A 20,884-nucleotide genomic window follows, 5' to 3' on the forward strand; every position below is an offset into this window, starting at 1 on the left:
CCTTTCCACACTCAGAACAGGTGAATGGTCTTTCCCTGGTGTGAACTCGCTGATGCATCCGCAGGGCAGATAAAGCAGCGAATCTCTTTCCACACTCAGAGCAGGTGAATGGCCTCTCCCCGCTGTGAACACACTGGTGATTGAGCAGGGAAGATGAATCACTAAATCCCTTTCCACACTAAGAACAGGTGAATGGTCTCTCCCCGGTGTGAACTAACTGCTGTCTCTGCAGGTGGGAGAACTGAATGAATCCCTTCCCACAATCAGAGCAGGTGAATAGCCTCTCCCCGGTGTGAACTCGCTGGTGTATCTGCAGTTGGGATAACTGAGTGAATCCCTTCGCACACTCAGAGCAGGTGAATGGCCTCTCCCCGGTGTGAACTCGCTGGTGTCTCTACAGTTCAGATGACAGAATTAATCGCTTTACACACTCAGAACAGGGGAATGGTCTCTCCTCCTTGTGAACTTCTTGGTGAGTCAGCAGAGAGGATGAATCACTAAATCCCTTCCCACACTCAGAACAAGTGAATGGTCACTCCCCGATGGGAACTCACTGATGCATCCGCAGGGCGGATAAATCAGTGAATCCCTTCCCACACTTGGAGCAGGTGAACGGTCTCTCCTCGATGCGAACTCGCTGGTGTGTCAGCAGATGGGATGACCGAGTGAATCGCTTCCCACACTCAGAGCAGGTGAACGGCCTCACCCGGGTGTGATCTGCCTGGTTCCTCAGCAGGTGGGACGACCGAGTGAATCCTTTCCCACACACAGAGCAGGTGAACGGCCTCTCCCCGGTGTGATCTGTCTGGTTCCTCAGCAGGTGGGACGACCGAGTGAATCCCTTCCCGCACTCAGTGCAGGTGAACTGCCTCTCCCCAGTGTGAACTGCCTGGTGCTTCAGCAGTTGAGACGACTGACTGAATCCCTTCCCACACTCAGAACAGGTGAATAACCTCTCCTCGGTGTAAAATCGCTGGTGTCTCTGCAGGTGTGATGACAGAATTAATCCCTTTCCACACTCAGAGCTGGTGAATGGGCTCTACCCAGTGTGAACTCGCTGGTGAGTCAGCAGGGAGGATGAATCACTAAATCCCTTTCCACACTCAGAACAGGTGAATGGTCTCTCCCTGGTGTGAACTCGCTGCTGTCTCTGCAAATGGGATAACTGAGTGAATCCCTTCCCACACTCGGAGCAGGTGAAAGGTCTCTCCCCGGTGTGAACTCGCTGATGCATCCGCAGGGCGGATAAAGCAGCGAATACCTTTCCACACTCAAAGCGCGTGAACAGTCTCTCCCCGGAGTGAACTCGCTGGTGACTCAGCAGATGGAATGACCAAGTGAATCCATTCCTACACTCAGAGCAGGTGAACGGCCTCTCCCCAGTGTGAACTGTCTGGTGCCTCAGTAGGTGGGACGACCGACTGAATCCCTTCCCACACTCAGAGCAGGTGAATGGCCTTTTCGTGCTGTGAACTCGCTGGTGTCTCTAAGGTGAGATGACAGAATTAATCCCTTTCCACAATCAGAGCAAGTGAATGGCCTCTCCCCAGTGTGAACTGTCTGGTGCGTCAGCAGGTGGAACGACCGAGTGAATCCCTTCCCACACTCAGAGCAGGTGAATGGCCTCTCCCCAGCGTAAAATCGCTGGTGTCTCTGCAGGTGGGACAACAGAATTAATCCCATCCCACACTCAGAGCAGATGAATGGCCTCTCCCCGGTATAAACCCGCTGGTGTCTCTGCAGTTGTGACGACCGAGTGAATCCCTTCCCACACACGGAACAGGTGAACGACCTCTCCCCAGTGTGAACCCGCTGGTGTGCCAGCAGATCACACCACCAAGTGAATCTCTCCCACATTCTGAGCAGATCTGTCAGTACCCGGTGTGAACTCGCTGGTGAGTCAGCAGGGAGGATGAATCACTAAATCACTTCCCACACACAGAACAGGTGAATGTACTCTCCCTGGTGTGAACTCGCTGGTGTCTCTGCAGGTGGGATAACTGAGTGAATCCCTTCCCACACTCGGAGCAGGTGAAGGGTCTGTCCCTGGTGTGAACTCGCTGATGCATCCGCAGGGCGGATAAAGCAGTGAATCCCTTTCGACACTCAAAGCGGGTGAAAGGTCTCTCCCCGGTGTGAATTCGCTGGTGTCTCAGCTGCTTGGAAGAATCACTAAATCCTTTCCCACATTTGGAGTAGGTGAATGGCTCCTCCCCGGTGTGAACACGCTGGTGTATCTGCAGGTGGGGTAACTGAGTGAATCTCTTCCCACCATCAGAGCAGGTGAATGGCCTTTCCCCGGTGTGAATCGCGGGTGTCTCTAAGGTGAGATGACAGAATTAATCCCTTTCCACACTCAGAGCAGCTGAACAGCCTCTCACCAGTGTGAACTGTCTTGTGCCTCAGCAGGTGGGACGACCGAGTGAATCCCTTCCCACACTCAGAGCAGGTGAACAGCCTCTCCCCGGTGTAAACTGGCTGGTGTCTCTGCAGGTGGGACGACCGAGTGAATCCCTTCCCACACTCAGAGCAGGTGAACAGTTTCTCCACGGTATGAACTTGCTGGTGTCTCAGCTGCTCAGCTGAATCACTGAGTCCAATCCCACACTTGGAGCAGGTGAACGGCTTCTCCCCGATGTGAACTCGCTGGTGTGTCAGCTGATGGGATGACCGAGTGAATCATTTCCTGCTCTCAGAACAGATGGATGGCCTTTCCCTGGTGTGAACTCACTGGTGTCTCTGCAGTTGGGATAACTGAGTGAATCTCTTCCTACAGTCAGAGCAGGTGAATGGCCTCTCCCCACTGTGAATTCGCTGATGAGTCAGCAGGGAGGATGAATCACTAAACCCCTTCCCATACTCAGAGCAGGTAAATGGCCTCTCCCTGGTGTGAACTCGCTGGTGTATCTGCAGGTGGGGTAACTGAGTGAATCTCTTCCCACCATCAGAGCAGGTGAATGGCCTTTCCCCGGTGTGAATCGCGGGTGTCTCTAAGGTGAGATGACAGAATTAATCCCTTTCCACACTTAGAGCAGCTGAACAGCCTCTCACCAGTGTGAACTGTCTGGTGCCTCAGCAGGTGGGACGACCGAGTGAATCCCTTCCCACACTCAGAGCAGGTGAACAGCCTCTCCCCGGTGTAAACTCGCTGGTGTCTCTGCAGGTGGGATAACTGAGTGAATCCCTTTCACACTCAGAACAGGTGAAGAGTTTCTCCCCAGTGTGAACTTGCTGCTGTCACTGCAGGTGGGATAACTGAGTGAATCCCTTTCACAATCAGAACAGGTGAAGGTTTTCTCCCCAGTGTGAACTCACTGGTGTCACTGCAGGTGGGATAATTGAGTGAATCCCTTCCCACACTCTGAGCAGGTGAAAGCTCTCTCCCCGGGGTGAACTCACCGATGCATCCGCAGGGCGGATGAATCAGTGAATCTCTTTCCACACTCAGAGCAGGTGAACGGCCTCTCCCCCGGTGGTGTGCCAGCAGGTCACACAACCGAGTGAATCGCTTCCCACACTCATCGCAGGTGAATGGCCTCTCCCCGCTGTGAACTCACTGGTGAGTGAGCAGGGAAGATGAATCACTAAATCCCTTTCCACACTAAGAACAGGTGAATGGTCTCTCCCCGGTGTGAACTAACTGCTGTCTCTGCAAGTGGGAGAACTGAATGAATCCCTTCCCACAATCAGAGCAGGTGAATAGCCTCTCCCCGGTGTGAACTTGCTGGTGTATCTGCAGGTGGGATAACTGAGTGAATCCCTTCGCACACTCAGAGCAGGTGAATGGCCTCTCCCCGGTGTGAACTCGCTGGTGTCTCTACAGTTCAGATGACAGATTTAATCCCTTTACACACTCAGAACAGGTGAATGGTCTCTCCTCCTTGTGAACTCATTGGTGAGTCAGCAGAGAGGATGAATCACTAAATCCCTTCCCACACTCAGAACAAGTAAATGGTCTCTCCCCGATGGGAACTCACTGATGCATCCGCAGGGCGGATAAATCAGTGAATCTCTTTCCACACTCAGAGCAGGTGAATGGCCTCTCCTCAGGTGGTGTGCCAGCAGGTAACACAACCGAGGAATCTCTTCCCACACTCAGAGCAGGTGAATAGCCTCTCCCCGCTGTGAACTCGCTGGTGTCTCTAAGGTGAGATGACAGAATTAATCCCTTCCCACACTCAGAGCAGCTGAACAGATTCACCACGGTATGAACTCGCTGGTGTCTCAGCTGCTCGGATGAATCACTGAGTCCCTTCCCACACTTGGAGAAGGTGAACGGCTTCTCCCCAATGTAAACTTGCTGGTGTGTCAGCAGATGGGATGACCAAGTGAATCCTTTCCTGCTCTCAGAGCAGATGAACGGCCTTTCCCTGGTGTGAACTCGCTGGTGTCTCTGCAGTTGGGATAACTGAGTGAATCTCTTCCCACAGTCAGAGCAGGTGAATGGCCTCTCCCCGGTGTGAACTCGCTGGTGTCTCTGCAGGTGGGGTAACTGAGTGAATTCCTTCCCACACTCAGAGCAGGTGAATGGTCTTTCCGTGCTGTGAACTAGCTGGTGTCTCTAAGGTGAGATGACAGAATTAATCCCTTCCCACAATCAGAGCAGGTGAATGGCCTCTCCCCAGTGTAAAATCGCTGGTGTCTCTGCAGGTGGGACAACAGAATTAATCCCTTCCCACACTCAGAGCAGGTGAATGGCCTCTCCCCGGTGTAAACCCGTTGGTGTCTCTGCAGGTCGGACGACCGAGTGAATCCCTTCCCACACGCGGAACTGGTGAACGGCCTCTCCCCAGTGTGAACCCGCTGGTGTGCCAGCAGATCACACCACCAAGTGAATCTCTCCCATATTCTGAGCACATCAGTCAGTCCCCGGTATGAACTCGCTGGTGTGTCAGCAGGTAGGATGACCGAGTGAATCCTTTCCCACAGTCAGAGCAGCTAAATGGTCTCTCCCCGCTGTGAACTCGCTGGTGAGACAGCAGGGAGGATGAATCACTAAATCCTTTTCCACACTCAGAACAGGTGAATGTACTCTCCCCGGTGTGAACCCGCTGGTGAGTCAGCAGATGGAATGACCAAGTGAATCCCTTCCGACACTCAGAGCAGGTGAACGCCTCTCCCCAGCGTGAACTGTCTGGTGCCTCAGCAACTGGGACGACCGAGTGAATCCCTTCCCACACTCAGAGCAGGTGAACGGTTTCTCCACGGTATGAACTCGCTGGTGGCTCAGCTGCTCGGATGAATCACTGAGTCCCTTCCCACACTTGGAGCAGTGAATGGCCTCACCCCGGTGTGATCTGCCTGGTTCCTCAGCAGGTGGGACGACCGAGTGAATCCTTTCCCACACTCAGAGCAGGTGAACGGCCTCTCCCCAGTGTGAACTGTCTGGTGCTTCAGCAGGTGGGACGACTGACTGAATCCCTTCCCACACTCAGAACAGGTGAATAACCTCTCCCCGGTGTAAAATCGCTGGTGTCTCTGCAGGTGTGATGACAGAATTAATCCCTTTCCACACTCAGAGCAGGTGAATGGCCTCTCCCCGCTGTGAACACACTGGTGAGTGAGCAGGGAAGATGAATCACTAAATCCCTTTCCACACTAAGAACAGGTGAATGGTCTCTCCCCGGTGTGAACTAACTGCTGTCTCTGCAGGTGGGAGAACTGAATGAATCCCTTCCCACAATCAGAGCAGGTGAATAGCCTCTCCCCGGTGTGAACTCGCTGGTGTATCTGCAGTTGGGATAACTGAGTGAATCCCTTCGCACACTCAGAGCAGGTGAATGGCCTCTCCCCGGTGTGAACTCGCTGGTGTCTCTACAGTTCAGATGACAGAATTAATCGCTTTACACACTCAGAACAGGTGAATGGTCTCTCCTCCTTGTGAACTCCTTGGTGAGTCAGCAGAGAGGATGAATCACTAAAGCCCTTCCCACACTCAGAACAAGTGAATGGTCTCTCCCCGATGGGAACTCACTGATGCATCCGCAGGGCGGATAAATCAGTGAATCCCTTCCCACACTTGGAGCAGGTGAACGGTCTCTCCTCGATGCGAACTCGCTGGTGTGTCAGCAGATGGGATGACCGAGTGAATCGCTTCCCACACTCAGAGCAGGTGAACGGCCTCACCCGGGTGTGATCTGCCTGGTTCCTCAGCAGGTGGGACGACCGAGTGAATCCTTTCCCACACACAGAGCAGGTGAACGGCCTCTCCCCGGTGTGATCTGTCTGGTTCCTCAGCAGGTGGGACGACCGAGTGAATCCCTTCCCGCACTCAGTGCAGGTGAACTGCCTCTCCCCAGTGTGAACTGTCTGGTGCTTCAGCAGTTGAGACGACTGACTGAATCCCTTCCCACACTCAGAACAGGTGAATAACCTCTCCTCGGTGTAAAATCGCTGGTGTCTCTGCAGGTGTGATGACAGAATTAATCCCTTTCCACACTCAGAGCTGGTGAATGGGCTCTACCCAGTGTGAACTCGCTGGTGAGTCAGCAGGGAGGATGAATCACTAAATCCCTTTCCACACTCAGAACAGGTGAATGGTCTCTCCCTGGTGTGAACTCGCTGCTGTCTCCGCAAATGGGATAACTGAGTGAATCCCTTCCCACACTCGGAGCAGGTGAAAGGTCTCTCCCCGGTGTGAACTTGCTGATGCATCCGCAGGGCGGATAAAGCAGCGAATACCTTTCCACCCTCAAAGCTCGTGAACAGTCTCTCCCCGGAGTGAACTCGCTGGTGACTCAGCAGATGGAATGACCAAGTGAATCCTTTCCTACACTCAGAGCAGGTGAACGGCCTCTCCCCAGTGTGAACTGTCTGGTGCCTCAGTAGGTGGGACGACCGACTGAATCCCTTCCCACACTCAGAGCAGGTGAATGGCCTTTTCGTGCTGTGAACTCGCTGGTGTCTCTAAGGTGAGATGACAGAATTAATCCCTTTCCACGATCAGAGCAAGTGAATGGCCTCTCCCCAGTGTGAACTGTCTGGTGCCTCAGCAGGTGGAACGACCGAGTGAATCCCTTCCCACACTCAGAGCAGGTGAATGGCCTCTCCCCAGCGTAAAATCGCTGGTGTCTCTGCAGGTGGGACAACAGAATTAATCCCATCCCACACTCAGAGCAGATGAATGGCCTCTCCCCGGTGTAAACCCGCTGGTGTCTCTGCAGTTGGGACGACCGAGTGAATCCCTTCCCACACACGGAACAGGTGAACGACCTCTCCCCAGTGTGAACCCGCTGGTGTGCCAACAGATCACACCACCAAGTGAATCTCTCCCACATTCTGAGCAGATCAGTCAGTACCCGGTGTGAACTCGCTGGTGAGTCAGCAGGGAGGATGAATCACTAAATCACTTCCCACACTCAGAACAGGTGAATGTACTCTCCCTGGTGTGAACTCGCTGGTGTCTCTGCAGGTGGGATAACTGAGTGAATCCCTTCCCACACTCGGAGCAGGTGAAGGGTCTGTCCCTGGTGTGAACTCGCTGATGCATCCGCAGGGCGGATAAAGCAGTGAATCCCTTTCGACACTCAAAGCGGGTGAAAGGTCTCTCCCCGGTGTGAATTCGCTGGTGTCTCAGCTGCTTGGAAGAATCACTAAATCCTTTCCCACACTTGGAGTAGGTGAATGGCTCCTCCCCGGTGTGAACACGCTGGTGTATCTGCAGGTGGGGTAACTGAGTGAATCTCTTCCCACCATCAGAGCAGGTGAATGGCCTTTCCCCGGTGTGAATCGCGGGTGTCTCTAAGGTGAGATGACAGAATTAATCCCTTTCCACACTCAGAGCAGCTGAACAGCCTCTCACCAGTGTGAACTGTCTGGTGCCTCAGCCGGTGGGACGACCGAGTGAATCCCTTCCCACACTCAGAGCAGGTGAACAGCCTCTCCCCGGTGTAAACTGGCTGGTGTCTCTGCAGGTGGGACGACCGAGTGAATCCCTTCCCACACTCAGAGCAGGTGAACAGTTTCTCCACGGTATGAACTTGCTGGTGTCTCAGCTGCTCAGCTGAATCACTGAGTCCAATCCCACACTTGGAGCAGGTGAACGGCTTCTCCCCGATGTGAACTCGCTGGTGTGTCAGCTGATGGGATGACCGAGTGAATCATTTCCTGTTCTCAGAGCAGATGGATGGCCTTTCCCTGGTGTGAACTCACTGGTGTCTCTGCAGTTGGGATAACTGAGTGAATCTCTTCCTACAGTCAGAGCAGGTGAATGGCCTCTCCCCACTGTGAATTCGCTGATGAGTCAGCAGGGAGGATGAATCACTAAACCCCTTCCCATACTCAGAGCAGGTAAATGGCCTCTCCCTGGTGTGAACTCGCTGGTGTATCTGCAGGTGGGGTAACTGAGTGAATCTCTTCCCACCATCAGAGCAGGTGAATGGCCTTTCCCCGGTGTGAATCGCGGGTGTCTCTAAGGTGAGATGACAGAATTAATCCCTTTCCACACTTAGAGCAGCTGAACAGCCTCTCACCAGTGTGAACTGTCTGGTGCCTCAGCAGGTGGGACGACCGTGTGAATCCCTTCCCACACTCAGAGCAGGTGAACAGCCTCTCCCCAGTGTAAACTCGCTGGTGTCTCTGCAGGTGGGATAACTGAGTGAATCCCTTTCACACTCAGAACAGGTGACGAGTTTCTCCCCAGTGTGAACTTGCTGCTGTCACTGCAGGTGGGATAACTGAGTGAATCCATTTCACAATCAGAACAGGTGGAGGTTTTCTTCCCAGTGTGAACTCGCTGGTGTCACTGCAGGTGGGATAATTGAGTGAATCCCTTCCCACACTCTGAGCAGGTGAAAGGTCTCTCCCCGGGGTGAACTCGCCGATGCATCCACAGGGCGGATGAATCAGTGAATCTCTTTCCACACTCAGAGCAGGTGTACGGCCTCTCCCCAGGTGGTGTGCCAGCAGGTCACACAACCGAGTGAATCGCTTCCCACACTCATCGCAGGTGAATGGCCTCTCCCCGCTGTGAACTCACTGGTGAGTGAGCAGGGAAGATGAATCACTAAATCCCTTTCCACACTAAGAACAGGTGAATGGTCTCTCCCCGGTGTGAACTAACTGCTGTCTCTGCAAGTGGGAGAACTGAATGAATCCCTTCCCACAATCAGAGCAGGTGAATAGCCTCTCCCGGGTGTGAACTCGCTGGTGTATCTGCAGGTGGGATAACTGAGTGAATCCCTTCGCACACTCAGAGCAGGTGAATGGCCTCTCCCCGGTGTGAACTCGCTGGTGTCTCTACAGTTCAGATGACAGAATTAATCCCTTTACACACTCAGAACAGGTGAATGGTCTCTCCTCCTTGTGAACTCATTGGTGAGTCAGCAGAGAGGATGAATCACTAAATCCCTTCCCACACTCAGAACAAGTGAATGGTCTCTCCCCGATGGGAACTCACTGATGCATCCGCAGGGCGGATAAATCAGTGAATCTCTTTCCACATTCAGAGAAGGTGAACGGTCTCTACCCGGTGTGAACTCGCTGGTGTCTCTGCAGGTGGGATAACTGAGTGAATCCCTTCCCACACTCAGAGCAGGTGAACGGTCTCTACCCGGTGTGAACTCGCTGGTGTCTATGCAGGTGGGATAACTGAGTGAATCCCTTCCCACACTCAGAGAAGGTGAAGGCTCTCTCACCGGCGTGAACTCGCCAATGCATCCGCAGGGCGGATAAATAAGTGAATCTTTTTCCACACTCAGAGCAGGTGAATGGCCTCTCCTCAGGTGGTGTGCCAGCAGGTAACACAACCGAGGAATCTCTTCCCACACTCAGAGCAGGTGAATAGCCTCTCCCCGCTGTGAACTCGCTGGTGTCTCTAAGGTGAGATGACAGAATTAATCCCTTCCCACACTCAGAGCAGCTGAACAGATTCACCACGGTAGGAACTCGCTGGTGTCTCAGCTGCTTGGATGAATCACTGAGTCCCTTCCCACACTTGGAGAAGGTGAACGGCTTCTCCCCAATGTAAACTTGCTGGTGTGTCAGCAGATGGGATGACCAAGTGAATCCTTTCCTGCTCTCAGAGCAGATGAACGGCCTTTCCCTGGTGTGAACTCGCTGGTGTCTCTGCAGTTGGGATAACTGAGTGAATCTCTTCCCACAGTCAGAGCAGGTGAATGGCCTCTCCCCGGTGTGAACTCGCTGGTGTCTCTGCAGGTGGGGTAACTGAGTGAATTCCTTCCCACACTCAGAGCAGGTGAATGGTCTTTCCGTGCTGTGAACTAGCTGGTGTCTCTAAGGTGAGATGACAGAATTAATCCCTTCCCACAATCAGAGCAGGTGAATGGCCTCTCCCCTGTGTTAAATCGCTGGTGTCTCTGCAGGTGGGACAACAGAATAAATCCCTTCCCACACTCAGAGCAGGTGAATGGCCTCTCCCCGGTGTAAACCCGTTGGTGTCTCTGCAGGTGGGACGACCGAGTGAATCCCTTCCCACACGCGGAACAGGTGAACGGCCTCTCCCCAGTGTGAACCCGCTGGTGTGCCAGCAGATCACACCACCAAGTGAATCTCTCCCACATTCTGAGCACATCAGTCAGTCCCCGGTATGAACTCGCTGGTGTGTCAGCAGGTAGGATGACCGAGTGAATCCTTTCCCACAGTCAGAGCAGCTAAATGGTCTCTCCCTGCTGTGAACTCGCTGGTGAGACAGCAGGGAGGATGAATCACTAAATCCTTTTCCACACTCAGAACAGGTGAATGTACTCTCCCCGGTGTGAACCCGCTGGTGAGTCAGCAGATGGAATGACCAAGTGAATCCCTTCCTACACTCAGAGCAGGTGAACGCCTCTCCCCAGCGTGAACTGTCTGGTGCCTCAGCAACTGGGACGACCGAGTGAATCCCTTCCCACACTCAGAGCAGGTGAACGGTTTCTCCACGGTATGAACTCGCTGGTGGCTCAGCTGCTCGGATGAATCACTGAGTCCCTTCCCACACTTGGAGCAGTGAATGGCCTCACCCCGGTGTGATCTGCCTGGTTCCTCAGCAGGTGGGACGACCGAGTGAATATTTCCCACACTCAGAGCAGGTGAACGGCCTCTCCCCAGTGTGAACTGTCTGGTGCTTCAGCAGGTGGGACGACTGACTGAATCCCTTCCCACACTCAGAACAGGTGAATAACCTCTCCCCGGTGTAAAATTGCTGGTGTCTCTGCAGGTGTGATGACAGAATTAATCCCTTTCCACACTCAGAGCTGGTGAATGGGCTCTACCCAGTGTGAACTCGCTGGTGAGTCAGCAGGGAGGATGAATCACTAAATCCCTTTCCACACTCAGAACAGGTGAATGGTCTTTCCCTGGTGTGAACTCGCTGATGCATCCGCAGGGCAGATAAAGCAGCGAATCTCTTTCCACACTCAGAGCAGGTGAATGGCCTCTCCCCGCTGTGAACACACTGGTGAGTGAGCAGGGAAGATGAATCACTAAATCCCTTTCCACACTAAGAACAGGTGAATGGTCTCTCCCCGGTGTGAACTAACTTCTGTCTCTGCAGGTGGGAGAACTGAATGAATCCCTTCCCACAATCAGAGCAGGTGAATAGCCTCTCCCCGGTGTGAACTCGCTGGTGTATCTGCAGGTGGGATAACTGAGTGAATCCTTTCCCACACTCAGAGCAGGTGAATGGCCTCTCCCCGGTGTGAACTCGCTGGTGTCTCTACAGTTCAGATGACAGAATTAATCGCTTTACACACTCAGAACAGGTGAATGGTCTCTCCTCCTTGTGAACTCGTTGGTGAGTCAGCAGAGAGGATGAATCACTAAATCCCTTCCCACACTCAGAACAAGTGAATGGTCTCTCCCCGATGGGAACTCACTGATGCATCCGCAGGGCGGATAAATCAGTGAATCCCTTCCCACACTTGGAGCAGGTGAACGGTCTCTCCTCGATGCGAACTCGCTGGTGTGTCAGCAGATGGGATGACCGAGTGAATCGCTTCCCACACTCAGAGCAGGTGAACGGCCTCTCCCCGGTGTGATCTGTCTGGTTCCTCAGCAGGTGGGACGACCGAGTGAATCCCTTCCCGCACTCAGTGCAGGTGAACGGCCTCTCCCCAGTGTGAACTGTCTGGTGCTTCAGCAGTTCAGACGACTGACTGAATCCCTTCCCACACTCAGAACAGGTGAATAACCTCTCCTCGGTGTAAAATCGCTGGTGTCTCTGCAGGTGTGATGACAGAATTAATCCCTTTCCACACTCAGAGCTGGTGAATGGGCTCTACCCAGTGTGAACTCGCTGGTGAGTCAGCAGGGAGGATGAATCACTAAATCCCTTTCCACACTCAGAACAGGTGAATGGTCTCTCCCTGGTGTGAACTCGCTGCTGTCTCTGCAAATGGGATAACTGAGTGAATCCCTTCACACACTCGGAGCAGGTGAAAGGTCTCTCCCCGGTGTGAACTCGCTGATGCATCCGCAGGGCGGATAAAGCAGCAAATACCTTTCCACACTCAAAGCGCGTGAACAGTCTCTCCCCGGAGTGAACTCGCTGGTGTCTCAGCAGATGGAATGACCAAGTGAATCCATTCCTACACTCAGAGCAGGTGAACGGCCTCTCCCCAGTGTGAACTGTCTGGTGCCTCAGTAGGTGGGACGACCGACTGAATCCCTTCCCACACTCAGAGCAGGTGAATGGCCTTCCCCCGCTGTGAACTCGCTGGTGACTCTAAGGTGAGATGACAGAATTAATCCCTTTCCACACTCAGAGCAGCTGAACAGCCTCTCACCAGTGTGAACTGTCTGGTGCCTCAGCAGGTGGGACAACCGAGTGAATCCCTTCCCACACTCAGAGCAGGTGAACAGCCTCTCCCCGGTGTAAACTGGCTGGTGTCTCTGCAGGTGGGATAACTGAGTGAATCCCTTTCACACTCAGAACAGGTGAAGGGTCTCTCCCCAGTGTGAACTCGCTGCTGTCTCTGCAGGTGGGACGACCGAGTGAATCCCTTCCCACACACGGATCAGGTGAATGGCCTCTCCCCAGTGTGAACCCGCTGGTGTCTCTGTAGTTGGGATGACTGAGTGAATCCCGTTTACATTCAGAACAGGTGAAGGGTCTCTCCCCAGTGTGAACTCGCTGGTGTCTCTGCAGTTGGGATAATTGAGTGAATCCCTTCCCACACTCAGAGCAGGTGAACAGCCTCTCCCCGGTGTAAACTCGCTGGTGTCTCTGCAGGTGGGATAACTGAGTGAATCCCTTTCACACTCAGAACAGGTGAAGAGTTTCTCCCCAGTGTGAACTTGCTGCTGTCACTGCAGGTGGGATAACTGAGTGAATCCCTTTCACAATCAGAACAGGTGAAGGTTTTCTCCCCAGTGTGAACTCGCTGGTGTCACTGCAGGTGGGATAATTGAGTGAATCCCTTCCCACACTCTGAGCAGGTGAAAGGTCTCTCCCCGGGGTGAACTCGCCGATGCATCCACAGGGCGGATGAATCAGTGAATCTCTTTCCACACTCAGAGCAGGTGAACGGCCTCTCCCCCGGTGGTGTGCCAGCAGGTCACACAACCGAGTGAATCGCTTCCCACACTCATCGCAGGTGAATGGCCTCTCCCCGCTGTGAACTCACTGGTGAGTGAGCAGGGAAGATGAATCACTAAATCCCTTTCCACACTAAGAACAGGTGAATGGTCTCTCCCCGGTGTGAACTAACTGCTGTCTCTGCAAGTGGGAGAACTGAATGAATCCCTTCCCACAATCAGAGCAGGTGAATAGCCTCTCCCCGGTGTGAACTCGCTGGTGTATCTGCAGGTGGGATAACTGAGTGAATCCCTTTGCACACTCAGAGCAGGTGAATGGCCTCTCCCCGGTGTGAACTCGCTGGTGTCTCTACAGTTCAGATGACAGAATTAATCCCTTTACACACTCAGAACAGGTGAATGGTCTCTCCTCCTTGTGAACTCATTGGTGAGTCAGCAGAGAGGATGAATCACTAAATCCCTTCCCACACTCAGAACAAGTGAATGGTCTCTCCCCGATGGGAACTCACTGATGCATCCGCAGGGCGGATAAATCAGTGAATCTCTTTCCACATTCAGAGAAGGTGAACGGTCTCTACCCGGTGTGAACTCGCTGGTGTCTCTGCAGGTGGGATAACTGAGTGAATCCCTTCCCACACTCAGAGCAGGTGAACGGTCTCTACCCGGTGTGAACTCGCTGGTGTCTCTGCAGGTGGGATAACTGAGTGAATCCCTTCCCACACTCAGAGAAGGTGAAGGCTCTCTCACCGGTGTGAACTCGCCAATGCATCCGCAGGGCGGATAAATCAGTGAATCTCTTTCCACACTCAGAGCAGGTGAATGGCCTCTCCTCAGGTGGTGTGCCAGCAGGTAACACAACCGAGGAATCTCTTCCCACACTCAGAGCAGGTGAATAGCCTCTCCCCGCTGTGAACTCGCTGGTGTCTCTAAGGTGAGATGACAGAATTAATCCCTTCCCACACTCAGAGCAGCTGAACAGATTCACCACGGTATGAACTCGCTGGTGTCTCAGCTGCTCGGATGAATCACTGAGTCCCTTCCCACACTTGGAGAAGGTGAACGGCTTCTCCCCAATGTAAACTTGCTGGTGTGTCAGCAGATGGGATGACCAAGTGAATCCTTTCCTGCTCTCAGAGCAGATGAACGGCCTTTCCCTGGTGTGAACTCGCTGGTGTCTCTGCAGTTGGGATAACTGAGTGAATCTCTTCCCACAGTCAGAGCAGGTGAATGGCCTCTCCCCGGTGTGAACTCGCTGGTGTCTCTGCAGGTGGGGTAACTGAGTGAATTCCTTCCCACACTCAGAGCAGGTGAATGGTCTTTCCGTGCTGTGAACTAGCTGGTGTCTCTAAGGTGAGATGACAGAATTAATCCCTTCCCACAATCAGAGCAGGTGAATGGCCTCTCCCCAGTGTAAAATCGCTGGTGTCTCTGCAGGTGGGACAACAGAATTAATCCCTTCCCACACTCAGAGCAGGTGAATGGCCTCTCCCCGGTGTAAACCCGTTGGTGTCTCTGCAGGTGGGACGACCGAGTGAATCCCTTCCCACACGCGGAACAGGTGAACGGCCTCTCCCCAGTGTGAACCCGCTGGTGTGCCAGCAGATCACACCACCAAGTGAATCTCTCCCACATTCTGAGCACATCAGTCAGTCCCCGGTATGAACTCGCTGGTGTGTCAGCAGGTAGGATGACCGAGTGAATCCTTTCCCACAGTCAGAGCAGCTAAATGGTCTCTCCCTGCTGTGAACTCGCTGGTGAGACAGCAGGGAGGATGAATCACTAAATCCTTTTCCACACTCAGAACAGGTGAATGTACTCTCCCCGGTGTGAACCCGCTGGTGAGTCAGCAGATGGAATGACCAAGTGAATCCCTTCCTACACTCAGAGCAGGTGAACGCCTCTCCCCAGCGTGAACTGTCTGGTGCCTCAGCAACTGGGACGACCGAGTGAATCCCTTCCCACACTCAGAGCAGGTGAACGGTCTCTCCACGGTATGAACTCGCTGGTGGCTCAGCTGCTCGGATGAATCACTGAGTCCCTTCCCACACTTGGAGCAGTGAATGGCCTCACCCCGGTGTGATCTGCCTGGTTCCTCAGCAGGTGGGACGACCGAGTGAATCCTTTCCCACACTCAGAGCAGGTGAACGGCCTCTCCCCAGTGTGAACTGTCTGGTGCTTCAGCAGGTGGGACGACTGACTGAATCCCTTCCCACACTCAGAACAGGTGAATAACCTCTCCCCGGTGTAAAATTGCTGGTGTCTCTGCAGGTGTGATGACAGAATTAATCCCTTTCCACACTCAGAGCTGGTGAATGGGCTCTACCCAGTGTGAACTCGCTGGTGAGTCAGCAGGGAGGATGAATCACTAAATCCCTTTCCACACTCAGAACAGGTGAATGGTCTTTCCCTGGTGTGAACTCGCTGATGCATCCGCAGGGCAGATAAAGCAGCGAATCTCTTTCCACACTCAGAGCAGGTGAATGGCCTCTCCCCGCTGTGAACACACTGGTGAGTGAGCAGGGAAGATGAATCACTAAATCCCTTTCCACACTAAGAACAGGTGAATGGTCTCTCCCCGGTGTGAACTAACTTCTGTCTCTGCAGGTGGGAGAACTGAATGAATCCCTTCCCACAATCAGAGCAGGTGAATAGCCTCTCCCCGGTGTGAACTCGCTGGTGTATCTGCAGGTGGGATAACTGAGTGAATCCCTTCGCACACTCAGAGCAGGTGAATGGCCTCTCCCCGGTGTGAACTCGCTGGTGTCTCTACAGTTCAGATGACAGAATTAATCGCTTTACACACTCAGAACAGGTGAATGGTCTCTCCTCCTTGTGAACTCGTTGGTGAGTCAGCAGAGAGGATGAATCACTAAATCCCTTCCCACACTCAGAACAAGTGAATGGTCTCTCCCCGATGGGAACTCACTGATGCATCCGCAGGGCGGATAAATCAGTGAATCCCTTCCCACACTTGGAGCAGGTGAACGGTCTCTCCTCGATGCGAACTCGCTGGTGTGTCAGCAGATGGGATGACCGAGTGAATCGCTTCCCACACTCAGAGCAGGTGAACGGCCTCTCCCCGGTGTGATCTGTCTGGTTCCTCAGCAGGTGGGACGACCGAGTGAATCCCTTCCCGCACTCAGTGCAGGTGAACGGCCTCTCCCCAGTGTGAACTGTCTGGTGCTTCAGCAGTTCAGACGACTGACTGAATCCCTTCCCACACTCAGAACAGGTGAATAACCTCTCCTCGGTGTAAAATCGCTGGTGTCTCTGCAGGTGTGATGACAGAATTAATCCCTTTCCACACTCAGAGCTGGTGAATGGGCTCTACCCAGTGTGAACTCGCTGGTGAGTCAGCAGGGAGGATGAATCACTAAATCCCTTTCCACACTCAGAACAGGTGAATGGTCTCTCCCTGGTGTGAACTCGCTGCTGTCTCTGCAAATGGGATAACTGAGTGAATCCCTTCCCACACTCGGAGCAGGTGAAAGGTCTCTCCCCGGTGTGAACTCGCTGATGCATCCGCAGGGCGGATAAAGCAGCGAATACCTTTCCACACTCAAAGCGCGTGAACAGTCTCTCCCCGGAGTGAACTCGCTGGTGTCTCAGCAGATGGAATGACCAAGTGAATCCATTCCTACACTCAGAGCAGGTGAACGGCCTCTCCCCAGTGTGAACTGTCTGGTGCCTCAGTAGGTGGGACGACCGACTGAATCCCTTCCCACACTCAGAGCAGGTGAATGGCCTTCCCCCGCTGTGAACTCGCTGGTGACTCTAAGGTGAGATGACAGAATTAATCCCTTTCCACACTCAGAGCAGCTGAACAGCCTCTCACCAGTGTGAACTGTCTGGTGCCTCAGCAGGTGGGACAACCGAGTGAATCCCTTCCCACACTCAGAGCAGGTGAACAGCCTCTCCCCGGTGTAAACTGGCTGGTGTCTCTGCAGGTGGGATAACTGAGTGAATCCCTTTCACACTCAGAACAGGTGAAGGGTCTCTCCCCAGTGTGAACTCGCTGCTGTCTCTGCAGGTGGGACGACCGAGTGAATCCCTTCCCACACACGGATCAGGTGAATGGCCTCTCCCCAGTGTGAACCCGCTGGTGTCTCTGTAGTTGGGATGACTGAGTGAATCCCGTTTACATTCAGAACAGGTGAAGGGTCTCTCCCCAGTGTGAACTCGCTGGTGTCTCTGCAGTTGGGATAATTGAGTGAATCCCTTCCCACACTCAGAGCAGGTGAACAGCCTCTCCCCGGTGTAAACTCGCTGGTGTCTCTGCAGGTGGGATAACTGAGTGAATCCCTTTCACACTCAGAACAGGTGAAGAGTTTCTCCCCAGTGTGAACTTGCTGCTGTCACTGCAGGTGGGATAACTGAGTGAATCCCTTTCACAATCAGAACAGGTGAAGGTTTTCTCCCCAGTGTGAACTCGCTGGTGTCACTGCAGGTGGGATAATTGAGTGAATCCCTTCCCACACTCTGAGCAGGTGAAAGGTCTCTCCCCGGGGTGAACTCGCCAATGCATCCGCAGGGCGGATAAATCAGTGAATCTCTTTCCACACTCAGAGCAGGTGAATGGCCTCTCCTCAGGTGGTGTGCCAGCAGGTAACACAACCGAGGAATCTCTTCCCACACTCAGAGCAGGTGAATAGCCTCTCCCCGCTGTGAACTCGCTGGTGTCTCTAAGGTGAGATGACAGAATTAATCCCTTCCCACACTCAGAGCAGCTGAACAGATTCACCACGGTATGAACTCGATGGTGTCTCAGCTGCTCGGATGAATCACTGAGTCCCTTCCCACACTTGGAGAAGGTGAACGGCTTCTCCCCAATGTAAACTTGCTGGTGTGTCAGCAGATGGGATGACCAAGTGAATCCTTTCCTGCTCTCAGAGCAGATGAACGGCCTTTCCCTGGTGTGAACTCGCTGGTGTCTCTGCAGTTGGGATAACTGAGTGAATCTCTTCCCACAGTCAGAGCAGGTGAATGGCCTCTCCCCGGTGTGAACTCGCTGGTGTCTCTGCAGGTGGGGTAACTGAGTGAATTCCTTCCCACACTCAGAGCAGGTGAATGGTCTTTCCGTGCTGTGAACTAGCTGGTGTCTCTAAGGTGAGATGACAGAATTAATCCCTTCCCACAATCAGAGCAGGTGAATGGCCTCTCCCCAGTGTAAAATCGCTGGTGTCTCTGCAGGTGGGACAACAGAATTAATCCCTTCCCACACTCAGAGCAGGTGAATGGCCTCTCCCCGGTGTAAACCCGTTGGTGTCTCTGCAGGTGGGACGACCGAGTGAATCCCTTCCCACACGCGGAACAGGTGAACGGCCTCTCCCCAGTGTGAACCCGCTGGTGTGCCAGCAGATCACACCACCAAGTGAATCTCTCCCACATTCTGAGCACATCAGTCAGTCCCCGGTATGAACTCGCTGGTGTGTCAGCAGGTAGGATGACCGAGTGAATCCTTTCCCACAGTCAGAGCAGCTAAATGGTCTCTCCCTGCTGTGAACTCGCTGGTGAGACAGCAGGGAGGATGAATCACTAAATCCTTTTCCACACTCAGAACAGGTGAATGTACTCTCCCCGGTGTGAACCCGCTGGTGAGTCAGCAGATGGAATGACCAAGTGAATCCCTTCCTACACTCAGAGCAGGTGAACGCCTCTCCCCAGCGTGAACTGTCTGGTGCCTCAGCAACTGGGACGACCGAGTGAATCCCTTCCCACACTCAGAGCAGGTGAACGGTCTCTCCACGGTATGAACTCGCTGGTGGCTCAGCTGCTCGGATGAATCACTGAGTCCCTTCCCACACTTGGAGCAGTGAATGGCCTCACCCCGGTGTGATCTGCCTGGTTCCTCAGCAGGTGGGATGACCGAGTGAATCCTTTCCCACACTCAGAGCAGGTGAACGGCCTCTCCCCAGTGTGAACTGTCTGGTGCTTCAGCAGGTGGGACGACTGACTGAATCCCTTCCCACACTCAGAACAGGTGAATAACCTCTCCCCGGTGTAAAATTGCTGGTGTCTCTGCAGGTGTGATGACAGAATTAATCCCTTTCCACACTCAGAGCTGGTGAATGGGCTCTACCCAGTGTGAACTCGCTGGTGAGTCAGCAGGGAGGATGAATCACTAAATCCCTTTCCACACTCAGAACAGGTGAATGGTCTTTCCCTGGTGTGAACTCGCTGATGCATCCGCAGGGCAGATAAAGCAGCGAATCTCTTTCCACACTCAGAGCAGGTGAATGGCCTCTCCCCGCTGTGAACACACTGGTGAGTGAGCAGGGAAGATGAATCACTAAATCCCTTTCCACACTAAGAACAGGTGAATGGTCTCTCCCCGGTGTGAACTAACTTCTGTCTCTGCAGGTGGGAGAACTGAATGAATCCCTTCCCACAATCAGAGCAGGTGAATAGCCTCTCCCCGGTGTGAACTCGCTGGTGTATCTGCAGGTGGGATAACTGAGTGAATCCCTTCGCACACTCAGAGCAGGTGAATGGCCTCTCCCCGGTGTGAACTCGCTGGTGTCTCTACAGTTCAGATGACAGAATTAATCGCTTTACACACTCAGAACAGGTGAATGGTCTCTCCTCCTTGTGAACTCGTTGGTGAGTCAGCAGAGAGGATGAATCACTAAATCCCTTCCCACACTCAGAACAAGTGAATGGTCTCTCCCCGATGGGAACTCACTGATGCATCCGCAGGGCGGATAAATCAGTGAATCCCTTCCCACACTTGGAGCAGGTGAACGGTCTCTCCTCGATGCGAACTCGCTGGTGTGTCAGCAGATGGGATGACCGAGTGAATCGCTTCCCACACTCAGAGCAGGTGAACGGCCTCTCCCCAGTGTGATCTGTCTGGTTCCTCAGCAGGTGGGACGACCGAGTGAATCCCTTCCCGCACTCAGTGCAGGTGAACGGCCTCTCCCCAGTGTGAACTGTCTGGTGCTTCAGCAGTTCAGACGACTGACTGAATCCCTTCCCACACTCAGAACAGGTGAATAACCTCTCCTCGGTGTAAAATCGCTGGTGTCTCTGCAGGTGTGATGACAGAATTAATCCCTTTCCACACTCAGAGCTGGTGAATGGGCTCTACCCAGTGTGGACTCGCTGGTGAGTCAGCAGGGAGGATGAATCACTAAATCCCTTTCCACACTCAGAACAGGTGAATGGTCTCTCCCTGGTGTGAACTCGCTGCTGTCTCTGCAAATGGGATAACTGAGTGAATCCCTTCCCACACTCGGAGCAGGTGAAAGGTCTCTCCCCGGTGTGAACTCGCTGATGCATCCGCAGGGCGGATAAAGCAGCGAATACCTTTCCACACTCAAAGCGCGTGAACAGTCTCTCCCCGGAGTGGACTCGCTGGTGTCTCAGCAGATGGAATGACCAAGTGAATCCATTCCTACACTCAGAGCAGGTG

General features: G+C 53.5%; 1 pseudogene; it reads right to left on the reverse strand.

The window, feature by feature from the left end:
* Window positions 1–11,518: 11,518 nt before the first annotated feature.
* LOC121273578 overlaps window positions 11,519–20,884 on the reverse strand; it is a 32,459-nt pseudogene continuing 23,093 nt past the window's right edge.

Source organism: Carcharodon carcharias, assembly GCF_017639515.1.
Source record: "Carcharodon carcharias isolate sCarCar2 chromosome 27 unlocalized genomic scaffold, sCarCar2.pri SUPER_27_unloc_1, whole genome shotgun sequence".
Classification (NCBI taxonomy): domain Eukaryota; kingdom Metazoa; phylum Chordata; class Chondrichthyes; order Lamniformes; family Lamnidae; genus Carcharodon; species Carcharodon carcharias.